This window comes from Microtus ochrogaster, chromosome 5 (genome assembly GCF_000317375.1).
Source record: "Microtus ochrogaster isolate Prairie Vole_2 chromosome 5, MicOch1.0, whole genome shotgun sequence".
Classification (NCBI taxonomy): domain Eukaryota; kingdom Metazoa; phylum Chordata; class Mammalia; order Rodentia; family Cricetidae; genus Microtus; species Microtus ochrogaster.
The window spans coordinates 73,193,275-73,213,383 of record NC_022012.1 but is presented as its reverse complement, the minus strand read 5'-3'; the positions used below and the strand labels follow the sequence as shown (position 1 = coordinate 73,213,383).

Genomic DNA, 20,109 nt, shown 5'->3' with positions numbered 1-20,109 from the left:
CACACAGACACTTGTATACGTTGTTATCATGTCTCCTGTGCCTCTGAGTCAGATACCTGCTCCACCCCATCTATATCTTCTGTTAGTTCCATATAATTGGTGCTCAGCAAAAACAAATTTTAAAAGAGATTTTATTTTTTAAAATTACCTATAAGTATGAGTGTGGGCACATGAGTGTTCCCGCAGAGTTCAGAAGAGGGTGTTGATGTTTGTGGACATCCTGACTTGGGGCTGAGGAGTTCAAGTCCTCTGTAAGAGCAATAAGCCCTCTTAACCGTGGAGCTCTCTTTCCAGCTCCTCAGAAAAACATTTTGATGAAGGTAGTTACAAAGGTGAGGTCGGAGTTCTAAGAATAGAGCATTCAACAATTTGATTTAGCACCTACATCTGTGCTAGGCACTGGGGATAGATGATCTAGCCAGTCAGAGTCCTCTAAGTTCCTCATTGTATAGGTCTGGGTCATGACCTTTAGCTAAAGGTCAATTCTCCCGTGGTCCTCAGAAACAAATAACTGGGCAGAAGTAGGTCAAGTTAAACACTTTCTGGGGCTTGAACTTCACCAGCCGTAAGGTGAAGCGCCATCTGTCAAGGGAGATAAAGAGCGTAGTGCGCCCTAAGCTCAGCCGAGATAAAGGGGTGTGGCGACTCGGCCCGGCCCCAGTTTTTCCTCGAGGTCCTGGGCGGCCCCGATTCCCCGGCAGCTCTCGGATTCGGGACAGTCGGAGTCTCCGGTGAACTGTCCCGTTAGGGCTCGCTAGATCCATCAGCTCCCCTTGTGAAAAATCCCCAATTGTCAGTTCCCTACGGAATAGAAGTGACTTCGCGAGGACTCAAAGGGAACACACGGGACGGAGAACCCACACGGGGTCTCCCGAACCCCAAAGGTCTCACCGCTTTCAAACCCTTACTCCCTAAACCGGCGTCCCTGCCCCTCCCCTCTTCTCAGATTGCCTTCCTCCTCCCGCGCCGGCCCGGAGGAGGCAGGACCAGCGCCCCGGATCTCGCGAGAGTTCCCACAAGTCCCGCGAGACTCGCTCGCCGCTGCTGCTGCTGCTGCTGCTGCCGCCGCCTCTTACGTCTTTCCCTTTGACAAGTCGCCGCCGCTGCAGCAAAAATATAAAGGACGCGGCTAGCGCAGCCGCTGGCCAGCCAGGTGCCGGGCGCTGGAGCCGCACCCCACCGCCGCCAGCCCCCGACCCACGTACGGTAACAACGCTTTCTTTTTCACCATCTGGACCTCCCGTGTGTGTGCTCGGCTGGCCCAGCCGGGCCACTCGGGGCCGTTCCCGGGCCGCCCGCCGAGTGGGACTGCCGGCTCCCTGTGGACGGCGGGCGGAGGCCTGAGGAAGCCCCGGCCCCTCGGAAGCCTCTTAGTAGCCTAGCTACCCGCGGGAGGGCCGAGGGACCCGCCCCTGAATAGGCTCGCTGCCCGCGTCCCTTGGCTCCTCAGGGGTTGCGTCTGTGACCTTCTCCCCTTTATCCGCTAACGAGCGCTGCTCCCTTAGCCGGGACTGGGACTGGGGAGCGGCTCTCCGCGCTCTTCATCTTGGGGAGTCGCGACTCCGGTGCTCCCGGTCGCCGGCAGACTTCGGAGGGGTGGAGGTTGAGACGATGTGTCTTTCTTGTTGTCTGTGCCTTTGGGTGGAGGCTGCTCATCCTTTCGGTAAACCTTTCTTCAAATCTCTCACTCGGTAAAACAACAGTTTCTAAAGACTTGGCCACCTGGAGCGGAGACGGGAAGACTATTGTGTAGTCTCCGGAGTGAGAGGTGGATGGTGGTGATGACAGGAGCTATCCCAGGGAGCAGTGATGGGTGGCGGGTTCCCGGGAGACACGAGGACAGAAGCTTGGTTCTTACCTCTCCCAGTAGGTTATGTAAAGACGCGCTGTGTGTGTGTGTATATGTATGTATATATGTGTGCATATGTATGTTAACTGTGGAGCATAAGGATAGAATCTGCGTTTGCATTAGTTTCAAAAATGTCTGTAATACTTTGAAGGTGTATGTAGGTAACCAAATAACAAAAGTGATAAATTTCAGCGAATTAGCAACCCATCTCCAGAGAGATAACATTTCACTATTAATATTTTGGTATATTTCTAATAGGCCCTTTAAGTTTTGGTTAATAGTACTTGGTTCGTCCTTGAATGGTACATCCTCATTTTATGTGTGTTCCTCAAATGATTTGTTTTGTCATTCCTTTGGCCCACTTGATTAAACCGGTCACTTGTTCATTATCACCGTCTGTACCCTGCCATCACCATCTTTTATTATGCCTTCTTCCAAAACGATTTTTGCTCAAATGGCTTTAAAAATCAAATGTGAACATTTTTCTTTTTGGATTTAATACCTGAATATTTTTATAGTTTTGTTTGTGGTGAGTCCTCTAAATTGGGCCAGTATTTATGTAAAGCAAAAGCAATATTAATTACGATGAGAAGAAAACTAAGCTTCAAAGTTTTTAAAAATTGATGGTGATGTCCCTTTGATTATAGGTTTTCATACCTGTGTGCTTATACAAGCAAAAGTGCATGTCCTGTGTGCCTGTATTGTGCACCAATGCACACAAATGTTATACATGTTTGTCCTCTATACCTGTACACACATTTGTATATCTTAGAAATAAACTAAAATATTTTGTCATATTATTTGAGAAAGAAGCAGCATTAGGTAGGGCAAAGAACGGTCAATTATAATATTTTCCCCAAATCACATGCCAGGGTTTTGTGACAGAAAGTTATCTAGGGAGGTTGGAAACTTGGCACCCTTCAAAAATAGGATAGATTGTCAGTTGTCATTGGATGGATGGCCTGTTAAGGCCTCCTGTAATTAGTAGCTTTTATAAATTTTGCTTCCTGTATGGTTCTTATCACTTCTTAAATTTTCAGTCTTGCCATTTACACGTGACACTAATCCATTGATTTCCTGATCATATATTTTCTCCATGCAGACATGCTTGTGGCGTGTGGAGGAGAAAGCAATGGAAATGCATCACTTAATTTGCTCATTAACATAAACATGTATGAAAATACCATTTTATTTAAATGGATTTCAGAGAATATGTTGTTGATTGGGCTGTACTGGTTATTAGAAGTTGCAGGTAACAGATAGTGAAGAGCCTTAGCATATTAAGAAAAATGACTGGGTGCAGTGGACAGCTGATTTTTAAGTTTGGTTTTTTAGAATAAAAGTGACAATGGTGATTATTTTGGGATAAGGTGAAGCTTGTGTTAAGTAAAAGCATAACTGAAGCAAAAGTTGAATTATAGGTAGAGGTAGAATGGTCAAGATTTCCAGGTCAGTCTTGGCTACATTGGAGATACGATTTCAAAAAACAATGAAGAAACTCTTAAAATTTTGTAGGTAGACAACCATAAAAGGAACAAACAGTTGAATAGAATTTTTTAGTTGTATATAAAACTTTGCCTTAATGTACTTATAAAACAGTTTGTTTTGGATACCTCCTAGATATTATCAAGATCTTGAACAGAAATTATTGACTAAGTCATTTAAAAAGGAGATTATAAATTTAGCAATGTCACCTAAGCTAGTTTTTTTTTTTTTTTAAAAAAACTGAAAGGAGCATGAAATAGGCATTAAAAGATGCCCTTTTGGTTATTATCTTATTTTTTTTCTGCTGGCCCTGTAAATGAATGGGAATATTAAATTTTAGAGAAGCTCTATCAGCAAGTAAGTATGATGGTTGAAACAGACGATGGTTCTAGGTTTTATTTTTAATTTTTTCTTTTTGAGACAGGATCTTATGCAGCTTAGGCTGCTTCTAACTCTGGCTGAGACTGCTCATGAGCTCATCATGATCCTCCTGCTTCCACTTCCCAGGTGCTGAGGATATGGAGAATATTGGTGTGTAGTACTATGCCTGGCTTGATTTGTTTGCTTGGTTTTTTTTTTTGTTTGTTTGTTTGTTCGTTTGTTTGTTTTGGTTGATGGTACTGTGTGCTGTGTAGACCAGGCTGGCTTTGAACTTGTAGAGATCTGGCTGCCTCTGGATCCAAGTGCTAAGAGGCCTCACTGCTGGCTAATTGCTAAGTTTCTCATGACTTTTTTGAGTATTAGTCATTGATTTTGTAGCAATCTCTCATTTTGGCTTATTTGATAGTTTTCTCATGATTAGATTGAAATTACTCATGTTTTGACTGTAGCAATGATACTGTATCAATGCATTTTATGGGGCTCATAGTGTTGATATGTCTAGTTACTAATGATATTTTAACCTTGATTACTTTGTTCTGATGACTTCTGCTGGATTATTCTAGGTGAGGTTACTTTTTGTCCCTTTGTATTCTCGTTGATGTATTAATATATTTTCTTGTAGGAGATACTTCAGAACTATGGATAGGTGGTTTCTTTCAAACTTTCTTCTCTTGTTTGTAGCATACATTGTGGAAATATTTGTATTTTCCTCATTCTTACATTTATGAATTGGACTTCATCTATAAAGGATTCTCCCTTTCTCACCCATTTGTTTATTTGTTTTAGTATGGTGGTGTGGGTATTTGATTGATTCTACTGACTGTTATCCAATATAATAATATTATGTTGCTCACATTGTTCCAGCTTTGGCCTCTGGGAGCTTTTCTAGTTCCACCTTTTCCTGTCTCAGGAAAGTCCTGTAGGAGAGAGGAACAAATAAAAACTATGTATGTTATGTATATGAAGGTGTCATAATAATCCCCTTTATTTTGTATGTTAAACTGAAAGGTTAATAATAATATAATTTTTTACTATTCTGCTTCCACAGACTAGTAATATTCAGCCTGTTTTCTTATCCCAATCCTGGGATTAACCACTTCTCCTGGGAGTTCTGGTACCTTTTATTGGAGAATAGTACTTAAAGTTGAGCTTTGGCTACTTATTCCTAGGCCTTTGGATGAATTGGGAAGTATATTTAAAAAGCTGGCCCTCCTTATGTAAGGATTGCACGTCCATAGATTCAATGGGCATGATTGAAAATATTTGCAAAAAAAAATCACATTTATCTATTTGTGTGTTTGTATGTGTGTACTTGTGTTTGTATGTTTTTGTATCGTGTGTGTGTGTGTGTGTGTGTGTGTGTGTGTAGTAATTAAAGGGCAACTCGTGAGAGTTCTCTTCTTTCACTATGTGGATCTAGGGGACAAAACTCAGGTTGCAAGCCTTGGTGACAAGCCTTGTTAGCTACTGAGCCATCTCACCTACCCTAAGTAAAGTAACTGTATTATATTAAGTATTAGATGTAATTTCTTATGTTATGGGTAGATTGTGGGCAAATATGATACAGGTTTTCTCAAACCTTTTTTACTCAGGTTAACCTTTTGTCAAGATTTTATGTGATCCTGAATATATAGTTATATAAAGTAAAATATACAAATGAAAGTTTTACTGATAATCGTAAAGTTATTTTAAAACAGCTATTTTTGCATTCATATGGATTTACTAAAGATGAAAACAAATTTGAATATTGAGAAATAGGTGTGCTTGCTTACTTTTATATAAGAAATTAAATCTTGACTGAATATTTGATGCTATAGGACATAGAGGTTCTTCCAATATTTTTTAGAATTGATCAATATTTTGCTTTTATAGTCAACAGCATTGATATTTCTGCTTCTCATAAATTTATAGTACAAAATTGCAGAAGTATGTTTAGAGCCATTTCAGAAATGTGGCAAAGTGTCCTAATTTGAAATCAAAATTTAATGATTTTTATGTGAAAGTCAAGCCAGCAACTTTAAAAATCCAATGTCCTAACATAGAACAATCCAGATATATATTAGCTTGATGCTTATTTGCTGAGGAATGATGATAAAAATATTGGAAGTCTTATTTTCTGTAATTCAACTATTGTATTTCTATATGAGTGGAACATTTTGTTTGCATAGTAAAAATACTGCAATCCATAATTTATAGTCACCTCAATCTGAGCCATGGTGTTTCTGGCATTTCTCCTTGGCATGCATAGTGCCATGGCTTGCACATGTTCAGAACCATGGCTTCAGTATAGAACAGCATGCAGCAGGGTCAGTGCTGCTAGACACTCACTGGGTTCATTCTTGTGTCCAGAAACCTATACTGTAGCTAGACTTTTGACCACCCTGAATTTAGTTACATTATGGAATTACTCCTCACAGTTTAAGAAGTTGACTGTAAGGGACCGGAGAACAATAGATTTTATTTGCCAGGGAGGGGGTGATGACTCTGGAACCTATTTCCTGAAGATACTGAAGGGCAATTATATTTATTTCTTTGTACATTAAAGACCATGCATTAGGATCGAAACCTAGTGCCATTGTCCTTGGCTTCTCATCAGCCTTCATTGTCCGCCACGTTCAGAGAGTCCGGTCTCATCCCATGCTTATTCAGTCCCAGTCCAGCTGGCCTTGGTGAGCTCCCAATAGATCAGTTCCACTGTCACAGTGGGTGGGTGCACCCCTCGTGGTCCTGACTTCCTTGCTCATGTTCTCCCTCCTTCTGCTCCTCATTTGGACCTTAGGAGCTCTGTCCGGTGCTCCAATTTGGGTCTCTGTCTCTATCTCGATCCATCGCCAGATGAAGGTTCTAAGGTAAACTGGCTTTGTGTGAGCCTAGCCTGTTTGGATGCTCACCTTCCTGGACCTGGATAGAAGTGGGAGGACCTTGGACTTCCCGCAGGGCAGGGAATCTGGACTGTTCTTCAGTCTCGAGAGGGAGGGGGAATGGAGTGGGGAGAGGGGGAGAGAAGTGGGGAGAGGGGGAGGGAAATGGGAAATGGGGAGGAGGTGGGAATTTTTTTCAACAACTAAAAAAAAATAAACAAAAAAAATTTAATAAAAAAAAGACCATGCATTTATATCAATACTTTTTCTTTCAAAACTACAAGGTTGTTCTGACCTTCCCTCATTCCTTATTTGTATTTTCTTTCTGTGACAGAATCCTGGATCTCAGTATACTAACATACCTTTGTTAACTTTTGGAGCAGCCATCAGGTAGTTTGCTAACTTATGAAAAGCATTCACTAAATTGATTCTGTGTGCAGTATCATCTTCAGCCTTGGCTATTTAGGTTAGCTGTTTTATTCCCTGCTTTCTTTAGTGTGGCTCTGTTACTTTTATGCAGTGCAGTTCAGTTCCTTTGTGACTTCTTTATTTTCTATTTTGATTTCTCTCAGTCCTGGTTGATGTTAACTAAGTATTATTATGAATGATGATGATTTCAGAAAAGAACTCTCAGGTATTTCACCTTGGGCTCAAACTTGGTATTCTCTTGCCTCAGCCTTCTGAGTGCTGGGGCAACAGGCATGAATTCATCATACATGGGTGTTTTTGTTAGTTTTGGTTTGTGAAACAGTACAGTTACTAAATGCCACTGCTGTTAAACTTTACTGCTTAAAGCAATTACTCAGAAGTATCACTCTGTCCTCCTTTCTACTGTTTTAATCCTATGTCACTGTCGTTGTTTCTCTTTTTCCATGTCTATTAAGGTATCCAGAGTTTAAATTTACTTTTTATCTATTCCTCTGTTATTTTACTCAAGTTAACAGATTATGTGCATTTTAAAGAATTAAATGTGTGCGTTGCATTCCACAGTATACATATGGAGGTCACAGGACAGCCTGGAATTGGTTCTTTGCTTACATGATGTAGGTCTCGGAGATCAAACTTAGGTAACAGACTTAGTGGCAAGCACTTTTACCTGGTGAGACATCTCACTGGCCCCTACATTTTCTTTTACTCATTTTTTCTCATGTAATTTTTAGTTGACTTATAAACAACATACCATAAAACTTACCCTTTAATTTAATTAATACATTATTTTTGAGACAGAATCTTAATATGTTGCCCAGGTTTCAGATTCCTGGCCTCAAGTGGTTCAGCTGCCTCTATCTCCTGAATAGCTGGGAACAGGCATATACTACATACATTCTTTTAAAGTGAGCAAGCCAGGTTTGTGTAGGTGTTTGCTTGCTTGGTTCCTTCTTCATACACGTCTCCTTGTGCCTCAAATTAGAGGTCCTCATGGATCTTTTAAATACTGGGTTACAGGACTTTGCTGTCATGTAGTTAAAAAAGTATATTCATAAGGTTGTGCCAGTTATCACCACTCTCTAATTCTAGGACATTTTATTATCCCCAAAAGAAACCTTGTGATCATTAGCAGTCACTTCCCAGGTCTGTATTCTGTTCTACTTTCTGTGTGGATGTGCTTATTCTGTTCTGGATATTTTGTGTAGGTGAAATTGTATAATATGTGGTCTTTTGTTCTTGGTTTCTTTAAATTAGTGTAATTCGTTCAAAGTTCATTTATGCTGTAGCATGTATGAGTACTTTAGTTTTTTTCCCCCATGGCTAAATGATATTTATATAACATATGTTATTCATCTATGTTTCAGTTGATGGCCATTGTTTTTTTTTCCTACTTTCACTGAGCTATGTGTCTAGCTCTTCTATTCCTTTCTACATGGAGAGTTTATCATAATCTTTTGCATTTTTTACTTATCAGTAATGTATCCCAGAAATGTTGCACACTGGTCCATTCTTTTGAAGATATATTATTTTCATACTCCAGATTTATTTTAAAATTCTTTTTAAAATGATAGGGTCATAATATATAGGCCATGCTGGCCTTGAACTTACTGTGTAGACTATACTGGCCTTGAACTTTCTGAGTAGACTATGCTGGCCTTGAACCACAGATCTCTGCCTACCCCTGCCTCTAGAGTATCTTGTTTTTGTTTTTGTTTTTTTAAAAACTAAAACAGCTGTATAGATACAGCTACATCTATGTATATTTGGTTGTTTTCTGTATTTTGCAGTTATAAACATGTTTCTATAAATGAACTTGTAGATATCTATTTTTGTGTTAGTAGAGGTAAATGATATATCTTTCTAGTAGAGTTCTATAAGTAGGATTGATGGGTCAGAAGTTTAATGCCTATGTAGTCTTGCTAAGTATTTTCATTTTTCTTTATATATGTATCATCAGAAATTTATGAAAGCAGTTTTTTTCCTGTAGACTTACCAATAGGATATGTTGTCTTTTTAATTTTTTCAGAGATAAGTGATTAAAAATGCTTTGTAATCATTGTGGAAAGACTTGTGGTTTAGTGGATTGTTATAGATTGAAAAATATATTATCCCCCAGTCTTGTACTGATACATATAAATTATTATATGTAGGCGAAATTGATTGGAATATAATTTCTAGCCTAGCCATGATTTCTTATTTGAGCCTTTTCTCATTTAATGGAAGTATAGGATTGATTCATAATGCCTGTATGCTAAAATTCTTGAAGTGGTTCCCAAAAGATATCTGAATTTGGAAGAAAGAGCTTTTCTTCTTCTGGGATCTGTTAAAATAATAGTTACTGGTTCACTTTTCATGATAGCTAATGATATTTTGAACAACACATGCAGTACATATTGACGTCTTTGGTATCAAGACCTATTTTTACCAGCAATGGTGGTATTTGTAATTTGTTACAGCTCCTATAAGCAAGAAGACCAATTTTTTTTAAAGATTTATTTTTGTTACTTTAAAATATGTGTATGTGAGTGTGTGGGTATGTGCATATGAGTACAGATGCCTAAGATAGCTAGATACACCGCATTCCCCTAGGGATGGAATGAGAGGTAGACTTGAGCCTCTTGTTGTGGGTTCTGGAAACTGAATTGCAGTCCTCTGTAAGAGTAGTGTGAACCATTTCAAGCCACCCCCCCCCCCAAGAAGACCAATATTAAAATGAAACTGAGAGTTTAAAGTTCTGCGTTAGGATGGTCCCATCAAATTTTACTGATGCCATGGAACTAGGACAACTAAAGTCATCTCCATTACAGGGTTGCAAGTAAGGCTGGGGATTTAGGGTCTTTGCCGGAAAGGATACTGCTCCAGGTGCTAGGAACACATTAATTAAAAATCAGGGTTGAGAATGTAGCTCAATGCTTGCCTAGCATACGTTAGGTACTGGGTGTGATCCCCAGCACTGACAAATAAGTCAGTGCATTCTTGCACCTAAGGAACTTATATTTTAGTGGTTTATGATTGATTGATGGTTCCCAGGTAAACAGGTGCTAGGTGCTTGACTGTGAATAGAACCAGTATTTGTCTGGTGGGGTCTTAAAATGTCTTTGATGCTGATACAGACCTCAGATAACACTTGATTTTGGTGATTAGTGGTCTTCATCAACCTTTTGTGTCTCTTCTTTCATATTTACTTCCTTATTTGCTGTGCTGTGGATTGAATGCAGGTCTTGTGCATGTTAGGTAGATACAATACCATGGAATTCCATCCCCAGTTCTTATTTTCCCCCCCTCTTCATTTCAGGCTTATTGTATAAATTCGAGGTATACTGTATGATTTTTAGTGAAATGATGATTTTAGGTACATATTTTAAACACCCATTTTACATATATATGTATGTATGTGTGTATGGTGTGTGTTGTGGGTATACCAGAGGGCAACTTTAGGAGTTGCTTCTTCCCATTTGCTTTGTTTTGAGGCATGGTCTCTCTTGTTTCTATAGTTGCACTGTGTACTGTATACTTCAGGCTAGCTGGCCTGGCGATTGGTCTCCACCTCTCATAGGAGTTCTGCTGGACTTAGAGATGTGTGCCATGATCTGTTGTGTATGCACTTCTACTCACCGAACCGTCTCTTTGGTTCATCTTTTTGAGACAGTCTCCTATGTAACATGGGCAAACCACAAAATCTGTTTCAGGTTTCCTAGTGCTAGGTTACAGGAGTGAGCCATCTTTTCAAATTTGCTTTCTTCATTCCTCTTTCCCTTTGTTTTCCTACCGTACTCCCCCCTCTCTTTATCTTCTCTTACTGTGTAACCAGGCCAGCTTTAGACCTGTGATCCTCTTGCCTCAGTTTCCTGACTACTGGGATTATAAGAATCTCCTTTTTTTTCCCCAATCAAATGAAATATGCCATTGTATATATCTCATCATTTCTTTATTCAGTCATCTGTTGACAGCTATTGTCTTAATTGCTTTTCTGTTGTGAAAAGACAACATAATCAAGGTAACTTATATTAGAATTTACTGAGGCTCATGGTTCCGGAGGGTGAGAGTTCAGGATCATCATGGTGGTGAACATGGCAGCAGGTGAACATGAACAAGCAGGCACGATGCTGGAGCAGTAGCTGAGAGCTTATATTCTGATCCACAGGCATGAAGCAGAGAGAGTGCTGAGAATGGCATGAACTTTTAAAATCTCAAAGCTCACATCCAGTGACATACCTTCTTTAACAAGGCCACACCTCCTAATCCTCAAACAGCTCTACCATCTAGAGCCCAAGCATTCAAGTATATGAGCCTATGGGGGCCATTCTCATTCAAACACCGCATCTTGACCACTGTGATAATACCATAGTGCACATGAGAATCTAGATATCTCTGAGGTGCTGATTTTACTTCTGTGGAGTGTATATCCAGAAGAGACCTTAAGTTTTTTTTTTGAGTAATTTCCATAATGAATATTCTAAGATACATTATTTTAGCCAGTGGGTGTCTATATCCTCCTTAACACATACCATTTTATCTTTTCTTTTGAGACAGTGTCGTATGTAGCCCAAGTTGGACTCTACTTTGCAGCTGAGAATGACAATGTTCTAAATTCTTTCTTCTCCTCCTTCTCCTTCTCCTCCTTTTCCTCCTCCTCCTCCTCTTTTTTTTCCCCTTCATTGTTTTTTTCAAGACAGAGTTTCTTAGTAGCTATGAATCCAGTCCTGGAACTCATTCTGTAGACCAGGCTGACAGGCTGACCTTGAACTCACAGAGGTCCTTTTGCCTCAGCCTCCTGAGTGCTAGGATTAAGGTGTGTGCCACCATTGCCTGACCATTCTAAATTCTTGATTTAAAGTTTTGATTGAAGGCTGGAAGTGAGCCTGAGTGATAATCGTAGTTGTATTTTCTTCCAGTTTTTAAATCTTTTGGAAAGAATGAGTAAGGGAGAGTGGAGAGATGTGTATAATTTAATAATAATATGGTAGAGAGTAGACATCTGCATATGTAAACTATAATGCTGGTTATTGGACACTTATGTAGGCAATAGTCTGAGCAATTTCATTTACTATTTTTAGATTGACAAGACTGCTTAATTTTGAAGTGTAAATTTATTGTAGAATGGTTAAATCTAACTAGTTAACATGTATTTGTCACTTTTTGCAGCTGTAACTTAACTAACTTGTACTTTTAAAACATTTTTCTGTGTTATTTAATACTCCTTTAAATCTGTAAACTACTTTGCATATGAGGAAATTGGAACACAGAGAACACAGGTAGTTAGTTAATGATGCTGACTGAGAACTCATCAGTGAAATCAGTGTTGACACAGACGTTCTGGGAAGCACATCACAGGAATAGCTGCCTCCATGTGATGGTTTCGGAGGTCTGAAGTCTCATCTGAGTAGTATCCTGTGGGTTGGACCATATTTTCATGGGCGTTGAGGAATTCAGAATTGATAGTAATACATTTTTTAGGATCTACATATTTGGTTTGATTTTGAAAAATATGAGTCTAGTTGTTTTGCCAAGAAAAGGAATAGGTATTAGGATAGAACAGTAATTAGTGAAAGGATCAGGTTTTGCTGCAGAAAAATCAACATCAGTGGATTCTGAAATGTCAAGGTTTTCTTGGTAGACCTTGAAATTCAACACTAACAGGCAAGGTTTAAAAAAAATTGTCTAAGAGCAAAGACAAGCTGAAATTGTTTTGGTTACATTAAAATTATTCTGAGATAGTGAGAAGGTATGCAAAATACAGGAATAAAGTAAGATAGGAATTTAACAGAAGCACTTAGCTTTAAAGTAGTTGGTTACCAACAAGATGTGACTTTGTTTTCCAAAATTTTAATTGCTGAGTATTTTGCATTCTTAAACTATTATTTAAGATGTCTTTCTGTTCTTTCAAAGCTATTTTATATTCTTATGCTTTCTTTTACTACATTCTAATCACTATCTCCCTCTTGTCTGCCATCTTTTGGGTTGGCTCCTTATTTCAGAGTGAGCAGGCAGGACTTGGTTTTTGTACACAAGGTAAAACTAGTTGCTTATGAGCTCAGTGCACTCGAGTCTTAAGCCATAAACCTGATGATGATAAATTCCAGAAATACTAATGGCCCATGGAACTAGAGAGTAACAGTGACTGCAATATTGTTTGCAAATCTACAATGTCTTTTCTGTGAATGTTGTTTTATTAAGTAATTAAAAAAATAATTTAAACCTTTCTTCACAGAAAGCTTTTGGTCAGCATGCTGTTAAAGAAGTTGTAAGTAATAGGAATTGTATAGGCAGGTTTATCAAGTGGATTGCTGGTGAGCATCTTGTCAAGAGATTTTTTTTTTTGTAAAGCTCTACATAAAACCAAGGACTTTGGACTTGTTAGGCAAGTGTTCTACCTCCACCTCCTTCCTCAGATGATTTTTTAAAATAGTACTTTAACTATAGTATGATCAGATGGCCACTTTTGTCTGACTATGAGTTTATCTCTTTTGAAAATATGTAGAGATTATATTCATTCAGTACTAGGCAGCTAATTTAATTCCCAGGTAGCATTCTATCTTTAAAAAAAAAGTTGTGTAGTGGTGGTACATGCCTCAAATTCCAGCACTCTGGAGGCAGAGGCAGGTTGATCTCTGTGAGTTTGAGACCAGCCTGGTCTATAGAATGAGTTCCAGAACAGCCAAGTCTTGAAAAACTAAACAAACTTTTAAAAAAATATTATTTTGGGGCTAGATAGATGGCTCAGCAGTTAAAAAGCATTTGCTGCTTTCCCAGAGAACCTAGTTTGGTTCCCAGCACCCATGAGGTGATTTACAACCACCTGTAACTCCAGTTCCAGGGGCATCTCTCCTCTGCTCTCTACAGGCCATAGACGTAATACATATCGGATGTTTACATACTGAATCCACTCACAAGTGTACATAGAAGGAAAATAAACAAATATTCAAAAACAGAATATTTTAAGCATATGTTTCACTAGTTCAGAATTAAATATAATAAAGGGTTATTTATTTAGGGGAGACTCGTAGATCACTGTCTATCACACTCCTCTGCACAAACGGGGAACAGAAACTGAGTTTAGCAGCTGGAAACGAGAGAGCTTTATAGCTGCATTTATAGTATAAGAGACCACGCCTAAGTGGGATGGTATCTTAAAGGCTGTTGGCTGAAGGAGCGGGAGAGACTCCCACAGCACTTCCCCCTTTTGTTTAAGAGAGTTTTAAACCCAATACAAAACTATATACACTAGGAACAGATATCAAGTATAAGATTAGAATTATAACCAGCATAAACAATATTAAGTAAGGAACATATGCTAAATGTTTTAATAAACATTCTATCCTATGGAATCTAAGTCTTGTATTGGAAATGGCTTGGCAAGATCATAAAAGGACAGTAACTGTGACTATCTAATCTTCAATAGGGTTCCAGTTCCTAGGAATTGGGTATCTGCCTCTTGAAGAGACCAATCTGGATGCCAAGAGTCACATCCACACTTGTGTCTAGAAATCCCTCAATTTTAATGTCATTTATACACACTCTTAGCTTTGGTCTTTGATCATTTATAGAAGTCTGCCAAAATATATGTTTCCTATTTCCTACTGGAGTTTTTGGCTCATCTTCCAGATCTGTTCCATCATCCAGAACAGTATGCTTTTTTACTGTAGGCACTGGGTTGTTTAATTTTCCTGGTGAGACCTGTTGTCCACAGTGACTGGGAATGACTGGGCCTTGCTTGACATCAGGGCCTGCCAAAGCCCCCCCCCCCAAGGAGTTTTCCAGTCATATTAGGTTGCCTTGTCTGTTTCTTATCAACTTACATTTATTAGTCCAGTGTTGGCCTTTGCCACACCTCCTACATACCAGAAGGCTGAGTCCTCCTATTCTTCCCATTCCTAGAGGAGACATTATTCCTAGGAATTCCTTGTCTACAGTCCCTTCTTAGCTGTTCTATTCTTCCACAGTTAAAACGTTTTGACATTTTGGTGTCTCCTTATACCATTAAAATTGCTTCTCCTACCCAAGCTTCAGTACTATAGTCAAATGTTTCAACATTCATTGTATGCAAAATCCATTCATCTTTGGGTGCTAATCTAACCTTAAAGGTCCAAGGATCTTCTTACATTCTAAGTTGGCATTTTCAAAAGCTAAGGATTCAATTAGTACATATCTGCCTTCAGGTTCTGTCACTTTATTTGTTCAGCCTTAGTTAATCTTTGAAAGAAGTCAGTAAAGGGTTCTCTGGCCCTATTTAACCCTAATATATGACTCAGTCCTCCTTCCTAGTTCCAAGCATTTAAAGCTGCTGTGCCGCATAGGGACAAGGTGAGTTCGTTGTTTGAGCCTGTTCCTGAGTATCAAAAATTTGATTTTCGGATGTCTCAAATCCTTTTGCTTTCCCCTGTTGCTCTATAATTTTTGCCCTTTCTCTCCAATAATACTTCAAAAGCAGCTGAGGTCCATTTTCTAGGACCACTGAGATGAATTGAAGCCAATTGTGCGGAGTAGCCTTAGTGCTCGAAGCCCACATTTTTACTGTTTCCCTGACAACAGGTCAATGTAGCCCATAAGAAACTATTGCTCATTTTATTTCTTTTAGATCACTCATATGTATTGGTTTCCATGCATATTCTTTGACTACCTTAGGGTACTTTGTGCCAGATGGTCTTTCTGAGGAAATTACTGGATATGCAGTTGTAACTCTGTGTAGGTCATCCCAGGATCTGGCACGTACTGATGATGCTAAATCCTGTCCTTGTACCTTCTGTCCCTGTTTATCAATTTCAATAAATTCCTCAATTTTTTTTCAAATCTTTTTACTATTGACTTTTTTAAAGTCTGAATTTCCTGTAATATCTCATCCTTGGACATATCATAACTTTTTAACAGATTTCAATAGTTAGATTCAACAGTACAAATTCTTTCAGATAATTTTGTCAAATTGATGCTATTTCTCTCCTTAGTATTGAACCACTTTTTAAATGAGATAATATTGAAAACAAAGCTGATTCCTAGAATCAAATAAAGGGAAAGAAAATAGCGTAAGTCTTGCACAATACCTTCCATAATATAAGCAAAATAATTATTGAACTCCTCGATGTTATCAGTCGTTTTTTGTAGTTTTTCAGATCTTACCTGTTGTAAGTACAATGAATTGGAGTAGGTGTAATAATTGTTATCGGCCAGCAGGTGTCACAGTTGCAGATACATGGCAGAGAGACACTAGCAGCAGCGAACAGCATGTGTTGTTTAATTAGGTACTGACAAATACGCTTTTAAAAAGATATTAAGAGCAGTTATTAAGGTGATCAAATGATTCTAAGAGTTGGGTCCCAGGGGGAAAAAAAGAAAACCCAAAGTTTTCTGTCAGTGCAAGTTGTAGACTGTGTACACTGCAGGAATCATAGGCAGCAGTGTGTGGGCTGGTGTGTAATACACAGAGAGGCAGTGTGTGGGTTGCAAACTGCAGAGCGCTGATCAGCAGCCTGCTGCATCTGAGGGCCAATTAGAGCCGTGGGCAGGAGAGTCAGTGCCCAATGTGCCATGCGGCTGGTGAACTGAGCCTAAAAAGTGTGGATTGGTCCCCATGTTCAGGCGTCAAATGATGGAAGTTACAAAATAATCCCATACTAGTTCAGAATTAAATAGAATAAAGTATTATTTATTTAGGGGAGACTCACAGACCACTGTCCTAGATCACAGTCCTCTGCACGAACGGGGAACAGGAACAGAGTTAACAGCTGGAAGCAAGCTTTGGGAGAGAGAGAGAGAGAGAGAGAGAGAGAGAGAGAGAGAGAGAGAGAGAGAGAGAGGGGAGAGAGAGAGAGAGGGAGGGAGGGCTTTACAGCTATAGTATAAGAGACCACGCCCAAGTGGGCTGGTATCCTAAAGGCTATTGGCTAGAGGAGCGGAAGGAGCTCCCACAGCATATGTTGATATAAAAGTTTAGAAAATAGAATAAAGAACTTTTAATGTACCAATTTTGAGCTTCAAGAATTATCAACTCAGGCCAAATGTGATGGCTAGCATTTGGGAGACAGCATCAGTAAGATCCAGAGTTCAGTGTCATCCTCAGCTGTATATGCATATTCGAGGCCAGCTTGAGGTACATGAGAGCCTGTTTTTGTTTTGTTATTGTTGTTTGTTTGTTTTTTAAAGGCTAGCGAGATGGCTTGTTGGGTGAAGTCACTTACCACAAAACCTGAGGACTCAAGTTCAGCATTGAGAATCAACATGATAGGAGAGAACAGACTCTTGAAAGCTGCCCTCTTGACTTTCACATGCCCAATATGCACCTCTTCACCAAAATAATAAATAAAATCTATAACAAATTATCAGTTCAAAATAATCTTGTTTCAGCTATATTTCTATCCACTGATGTCCCTGGGTTGTTTAAATTTGCTTTTGTCTTTAATAAATGATAAGGTTATATGTATTACAAAGGATCGTTTTAAAATAAACACATTATTTCATTAAAATAAAATAACAGTAAAAAGATACTATATTTTAGATTATGAGAGTGACTGCCTACTTCACCAAGAGGGCCACTTGGTTACTGAATTTAAATGTTTATGAAAGAATACAAAAGGATCTTAAGATAGCGTTTGTTACTTCACTTCATTGGCTATATAGTTAACAATTAGGGAACATGCAAAGCAACACCCAGTATTAAATGGTTTCATGTAAAAGATATATGGGAATTACAAGATGAGAAAAGATTTTCTCAAGGGAGAGGCAGATAGGAACTGAATCATTAGACCTGAAGGGAGTACAGGAGTTTTTAGGTCAAAAGGGTCAGATATTTCAAGAGGCAAGAGGATGAACGATCGATAGTGCAGTGGTGACACAGTAAACACATCTCAGTTGAGTGATAATAAGGATTGGAAGGAATGACTGTCTAACTAGAGCAGAGATAGCAGAAGTATATGGGCTGTCAGAAGTACACTTGGTAGGCTGTGGAAGGTAGTTTTTGTGATCCCCAAGTAAAATGAAGGGCTTTCTCGGAGCTTGATCAGTTGCAGTGATGGCAGGAAAAAAATAAGTTGTAGATGTTTTGGTAGGCTTAAGGAAAGCAACAGGATTGTGATGTTCCTAAGACAGCATTCTCGAGAAGCTGTCAGGACCTATAAACTAGAAGAAGCATGAAGACCTTGGGGCCTGATGAGAGTTGGAGAAATGGAAGCCAGTGTATTGGTTAAGACTTGTGGCCTTTGTGGGAAAAATTCTGTGAGGTTGAAGGATGTCAGAGAAATAAAAACCCTAATTTCTTTTTCATCTCATCTTCCCACCTTTCCAGTGTTCTTCTTTGGTCTAATGTAACAAGAATTAAGAAAAGGTGGGGGATTGTTATAATGAAGATGCTTGAAGGACTTTTTAAAATGAATTTTCAATCTTCATAGAAACAAAAACACAGCATCTGATTCACTGTTCCAACTTATAACAAAAAGGATGAAGGCAGTCTATTACCTGATTTATTTTTAAAAGCCTCATTATGGCTAGTTTTATTGTTTCATTGTAGATTTATTATGAAACTAATATTAATTCATCATCCACAGAGTTCCTGAGGGAAGTTGGTACTAGTGTCTGAAAGAACAGAATAGGATAGAATACAAGTCTTTAAAATTATGTTTGGTGAAATAAGCAGGGCCAGAGTAATAAAAACAAGCATATAAATAATAGCAAAACAGGCAGAATAGGATAAATCTCTTTTCTGTCTAAACAAATATAACATGAGAGAGGAAGAACTGATTTAGTCTATATCGGTGAACATGGGGTAATTACAGTGTGGAAGGCTTTGGAAGATTGAACTTTCTGAACAAGCCTTTGCAGTAGTATGAATTTTGACAGGAAAAGATTCGGTAAGTGAGGACCCTTAATCATACAGAGTAGTGTGAAAAAAGGCACAGAAATGGAGAATTTGGTTTGTTAAAGATTAGGGCAAAGGGCTGGAGAAATGGCTTAGTAGTTAAGAGTGCTTGTTGGTCTTGCAGAGGACCTGTGTTTGTTTCCCAGCATCTACATGGTGACTTGGAGTCCCCTTAACTCCAGTTCCAGGTGATCTGACATTCTCTTCTGGCCTCCATGCACCAGGCAGACCCCCATGCAGACAAAAACACCCATACATACAAAAATTAAATAAATAAAATAATAAATTAGGGGGACAGTTAATTGAATTGGAGTTGTGGGAACTAGCCTGCTTCTGAATGGACTTCATAATGGCTTGGTAGGAAAGAGCTTTCACCTTGTCTTTAATAGCTAGGCAGTGATATAGTTGATTGTTAGAAATGAGCTTTAGATTAACCTGGCAGAAGTAGATAGACTGTCTTAGGACTTGTGCTTTCCAGAGCAGCTTATGAAAGGTGACACATGGCTGTGCCAGTGGGAATGTGTAAGAGATTGCCATTCCATCTGCCATATAAAAAGGAAAGAAGTTAAAGAAGACTCTGGTTTTGTCCCCGGGTTAGCCTTGGTGATGTGCCCAAGGATCTGGTTTTTTGTTTGTTTGGTTTTGGTTTTGGTTTTTTGAGACAAGGTTTCTTTGTAGTTTTGGGAGCCTGTGCTGGCCTTGAACTCACAGAGATGCTTCTGCCTCTGAGTGCTGGGATTAAAGGTGCACGCCACTACCGCCTGGCTAGGATGTTTTTATAACAATGTAGGAAGAGAGTGTAGGAAAGTGTGTGTGTGTGTGTGTATAAGTGTGTGTGTGTGTGTGTGTATAAGTGTGTGTGTGTGTGTAATGGAGAAGCTGGAAGAGGTGGTGGGGCTAATTTTGGATATGGTGAAATGGAGATAAGAAACAGTGACTTGGCAATGTTATTAGGTGTTTTGAAATGTAAGACTTGTTCTGCAGAGATGCTGGACTGGGAGGGAACTTGTGGGACTAACTAGCAACCTCAAACAGACAAAAGGCAAAGGCCTGTAAGTCACTGAGTTCTTTTCCTTTGTTTTTTTTTTTTTGGGGGGGGGTACTTTTTAAGCAAACAACATACAGCAAAAATTACCATCTTAATTATTTGGTAATATTTGACAAGTGATTTAACTACCTCTCTCTGCCCATTTTATTCCTCAAAATTTTTACTGTACTCTTTGCTGTTAACTTTCATTTATATATTCACCTATATATCT

General features: G+C 39.0%; 1 protein-coding gene across 8 annotated transcripts in view; it reads left to right on the top strand.

The window, feature by feature from the left end:
• The first annotated feature begins 1,089 nt into the window (after window positions 1-1,089).
• Window positions 1,090-20,109, top strand: part of Herc1 (HECT and RLD domain containing E3 ubiquitin protein ligase family member 1) — a 166,544-nt gene continuing 147,524 nt past the window's right edge. For 7 of the 8 annotated variants that reach the window (XM_026779067.1, XM_026779062.1, XM_026779065.1 and 4 more), the window contains exon 1: window positions 1,090-1,206. The gene's annotated coding sequence lies outside the window, so the exon portion shown is untranslated. The remainder of the gene's footprint in view (window positions 1,207-20,109) is intronic. The other variant, XM_026779061.1, reaches the window with a different exon arrangement.